Below are 4818 nucleotides of genomic sequence, written 5' to 3' on the forward strand. Positions count from 1 at the left end.
CGGGACGGTGCCCGGGGCCGGGGTTTTGAGGAGAGGGCGGAGAGATCCCTAACTTTTCTTGGACTCACCCCCAAACTGTGGACAGCGTGAGCAGCGAAGTGGTCCAAGCGAGTGGCTTGCGAGCTGCGCTTCTCTTGCAAACTTCTCGGGAATACGGCGTCCGCGACCTGGTCCCTCCCCTTTCAGAAATGAAACTTGCTTACCCTGTCGACTAAAAGCCATGACAGTCAGTTGACTCGGCTAGCGGTGCCGCGGGTGGCGCAGAGGCGCCGCTGCCCCGGGCCGTGTCGCAGTACGGATCGCGACGGTGGGAGGGGAGTCGGAGGCGGGCGACGAGCCTGCCCGGGACCTGTGGGTAGGCTGTGCACCTAAACCCGGAGCGCCGGCGGGCGACAAAGCAGAAGTGCGCTTCCTTGAGGCAAGGGGGGACTTCGGGGGAAAACGCCTGGCCGGTTTCTCCGGAGAACACGAGTTGACCCATCCTCACTAGAACCGACAGTTAGGGCTGGACCCCGCGGAAGGGGTCAGCTCAGTCCCCTTCCTGGGACCTACTGCCTTTTTAACTTCCTTTTTACTTAGTTATTTATTTTTTTTAATGGAGTTACAACATGCAAACAATTGAGTGCTTCAAGTGCACCTATTACTATGAAGACTAATTCTTTGTATTGTGACAGTTGGTTTTCAGAGTATTTGATAGGTGGGGTAGGATCTCTGACCTCCCCCGGAAATGAAGTTAAGATCCATCAATCCTCCTGAAGTAGACTCCTGGCGGCCCAGCTGCTCTCCGGGGTGGGGATGAGAGTGGCCATTGTTGGCTACACTAACCTTTCAACGTTGTGTGACTTGGCCAGGAAGCAAGATGAGGGCGGTAGAAGCACTTACTTACCAGGAATTGTGCCGAGTCTTAAATCCCCAGAGGTATTACTGAGGGGGTGAGACCTGCACACTCGACCATGCAGTTGAAGAGTGGGGTGGGGACTGGAGAATGCTGACTTTTCTCTTGGCTTTCAGGGAGGCCGTTTGAGCTGGACCAGCATCTGTCCTTTGCCATTGCTGGTGAAGATGGAAAACTTAATATCTCTGGAGTCAAGCTTTTACTTGAGATAACTGAAACCTTATGTCTTAAGGTATACCCATATCTTTAGCGCACCCTTATTCTCAATAAGGAGTTTTTAGAAAGGTTTGGATATGTTGTATGTAAATGTCCAGATAGTGGTGGGGAAAGTCCCAAAACATCCAAAAGCTATTTTTTCTCTGCCAGGATTCTAAATTGTTACCCAAAACAAAGGTCCCTGATTTCATAGAGAACGTCAGTGTGTCAGTGTGTGTTCTTATAGCTAATACCAACACACTTTATGTTGCGTTTCTTCTGCAACAGCTACCTTGTATCCATGGCTTCAGCTGGGTAACTCCGAAGGGAAGGATTTGGCTCTGAGCCCGTTTGTCAGAGTGGGTGCGATTTAGATTTAGCCAAGTTCCGGTGTCTCCCCCTGTTTATTTTCTCTGCTCTACTGCCAGTGCAAACAAGGAGCTCACCCAGACCCCATCCCGAGTCGCAGAAGCTCACCCCACATCTTCCGATAGCGCCCCACTTAGCCTACATCCCCAGTGTCCAAGGCCGGTGCAGACTGTGCCCCAGAGAACAGAAGTCCTCGTACTGGTGGCTGTCCAAGGACCTGCCTGGCAATAAAGAGAACTTCGCGTGGACTGCGGCGGCCTTGTTCTCAGTGCCGTAACCAGACACGTTGGATACAAATTTAGAAAATGACATGATTATTTTTTTTTTTAACTGCCCGAGTAGGTAGCACCTTGTCTTCATCTTTGATGTGCTGTGTCGTCACTAAAAAATGACAATCCAAGAGCCCTGAATGGATGTGGTAAACCATTTTTGTGGTACCGAGATAAGTCGTGGAAGCCAAGACTAGTTTTGCAAGTTAAGTTAAACTCGTGTTGTCTCTGGATTTCTTGGACTCTGGCCTTTATCTGTTGTTTTGTAGAGGTGCGTGTGGGGGGGGGGGCGCGGCGCAGGGCGGGGTTAAGGGGAAGCAATACAGCGCCTTAGGTGTTATTTGAGATAAAACATTACTCTGGCTAGATAAGCTTCATTGCTTTTTTTGTGTTGTCACTGAGGTTAACAAGGCAATATACAGGAGTGTGTCTGCTGTCTCAGTGTTTTGACTGTAGGACGTTAAATTGGCATAAGTTGTGTTTCAGTGGAGCAGACACCTCTGCGTTTCAAGAAACGTTCACGTGTTTAAAACCACCGGAGCCCGGCAGAGATGCTGGTCTCTTGTGATGCTTCCAGGATTCCTGGTCTCGGGCTTTTTTTTTTTTTTTTTTTTTTTTTTTTTTTTTTATCTTTTCAGTACATGCATTATAAGGAAGCTTATATTTGCAGTTTAAATGGTTTAGAGGAAGGATCTTTGTGTAACCCAACTGTGTAAAAAGAGCTTTATGAATTGTTTAGAATTAATAGGTTTTATACAGCTGGCCCCTATAGCTTGCTCTAGAACCGACTACAGAGCTTCTTGAAACGAGAGAAGAAAACTAATGTAAACAAATAATTGTTGGTGTTTAGCAGCAATCGTGTAGGATGTGTTTAGTCTCGGAGCCTCCTGGGGTCTTGGTCACTAAACCGCTTAAACTGTTTCCTTCCTAGATAGCAGTGACTGAGTCAGTAAGGAGTTAAGTGCTTCCTAGGCCTCGGTCTGTGCCAGGTGCTGAGGAGGCCAAGGGAATGGTATGTGAAAAGGCCTGAGGAGCTGCTCTGGCTGCCGGCGGAGCCAGGTCCGCTTCACAGTGTCCTCCAGGCACTCAGTTTTCTCTCGTTTGTCCTGGCCGCCTGCTCGTGAGCCCCGGGAAGGTGGGTCTGTGCTTACTGCTGAGCACCGAGAGCAGGGCCTGCCACGTGGGAGGTACTCCTGGGAATTGGACACAGCACCCCGCTGGCATTCGACTGTCATCGTCTCAAAGACGGAGGCCTTCTTTAAGTAGGTGTCATCCCGGTGGGCCAGGGTGCGGGAACATTTCACATCAAAATCTCCTAGCCCGAAGTACAGGGTGGTTTCTGGGCCTTTCTCTAAGTGGGGGCCTCAGGGCTGTAGGTTTGGAGCTGAGGGGCAGTGATGACTAATTGGTCAACAGCTGAAACCCCTGAAGCTGTTGACCGGCTCCCTTCAAGCACTTCCGGTCCAGCCGGTGCTGCCCACCGGCCCCAGCCCCAGCCCCCCACACAGGCTCGCGCAGCCTTTCTCTCCGCACACCCACTCGGTTGCCAGTTCTGCTGATTCTCAGTCTTTTCAGTTTTTTGTTTTCCACTGCCATCACTGACCTGGTTTAGCGCCCTGCAGACAGCAGCTGGGTGAGAGCGTAGCCGGCTCCTCCCCTGCCTGGAACACACCACCCTAACTTAAGGGAGCTGCCTGGCCCTCCAGAAGCCGAGGGAGCGTCTTGTCAGGACCTGTGCCTTCTGACTTTCTGTTTATTCTTGACCTCCTGCGAAGGAGTCTTCCCGAGGCCCTACCTTGCCTCAAGGGACAGGTTCTCAGATGTTTGAACTCCTTCCTCACCACCCTTTAATTCGTCTCTGGACCCCTCTCAGAGGCTTTTGTCTCACCTCCCCTGAGGGTCTCCTTAGCCCATGCCTCCCCTCTCCAGCGCTTCTTTACAATTCTGCCTTGTGCCTATTTTCTAGTTCTTTCAAATTTTATCTTCGATTGGATGAGCACAGAAAGTCCCATATCTGTCTCCACGTTAGCTCTGTGTGAACAGCTTTCGAGAAGAAAATTTTCCATGAGTCTTGAACTGTCCCACTCCCTCGGGTCACCATAAGCTGCTCTGACAGTGCTTAGCCCTTAGGCTGGTGGGAGAGGGGGCGGTCCTCCACCTCTCCTGGCTGGCTGCCCCTGACCCCAGAACACATCCTGTTTGTCTGTCCCTGACCTGTGCTCGCCATAGTGAAGAGGTGCCGTTAGAACCACCGTAGCCAGCTGATCTGCACTGCGTCAGCCACTCTGCCATTCACGGAGAGTGGCCGTGAGAAGTGAGTGGGAAGGGCACTGATCCTGAGGCAGAGATGAGGGGGACACTGACAGCACCTGCCGCATGTCCAGGTGCTGGTCTGGGGCTGTGCGGCTACCGCCTCCCGTGCCCAGGCCCTTCGCGGTCTGTTCCCGCCTCCTCCCTGCTGTGAGGACACCTGGGGTCTGGTCCTGCCAGCACCTTTGCCTCTTGAGGTTTCGGTTTCTTCATGGTAATAAGGACAGTAGACCAGCGCTGTCCGATAAAAATATGAGAGCCACAGTGAAGTTCCTGGTAGTCATCGTAGAAAGTAAAAATAAGCAGGTGAAAATAATTTTAATAGTTTTATTTAATCCATCCTATCAAATAGCATTTCAATTTGTAATCAATATAAAAATAGGAATGAGATACTTCCCTTTCGTTCTTGCACCGAGGACTCGAAGTCCAGTGTGTATTTTACGTTCACAGGGCATCTCAGTTTGGACTTGTCCCATTTCCAGTGCTCAGCAGCCCCGCGAGGCTCGTGGCTGCAGGAGGGCGGCGCAGGTCTCGACCGTCTCTAAAGGCGTTCGACTCTCGAAAAATTCTGATTGTACGTGTGTGTGAGGCAAGGGCTAGCAACACAAGTTATGGAAGTGTGAGCTAGGACGTGCCCTCGACGAGGGCAGAGGCCCTTGTCTCTTGATTTCTGATGGATCGTAAGCCCCTGTAAGGGCCCTGGGAACATAGTAGGCACTCAGCTAAGTGAGAGAGCGACAGGGAATTCTGCCATCGGGGCTGACTTACTGATAGTCCTTC

At 51.2% G+C, this 4818-nt stretch overlaps 1 protein-coding gene across 1 annotated transcript in view; it reads left to right on the forward strand.

Moving 5' to 3' along the window:
* The first annotated feature begins 80 nt into the window (after positions 1 to 80).
* Positions 81 to 4818, forward strand: part of TENT5C (terminal nucleotidyltransferase 5C) — a 19480-nt gene continuing 14742 nt past the window's right edge. Inside the window, exon 1 of the mRNA XM_006919681.3 lies at positions 81 to 1127. The gene's annotated coding sequence lies outside the window, so the exon portion shown is untranslated. The remainder of the gene's footprint in view (positions 1128 to 4818) is intronic.

The sequence above is a fragment of the Pteropus alecto genome, unplaced genomic scaffold, assembly GCF_000325575.1.
Source record: "Pteropus alecto unplaced genomic scaffold, ASM32557v1 scaffold106, whole genome shotgun sequence".
Lineage (NCBI taxonomy): Eukaryota > Metazoa > Chordata > Mammalia > Chiroptera > Pteropodidae > Pteropus > Pteropus alecto.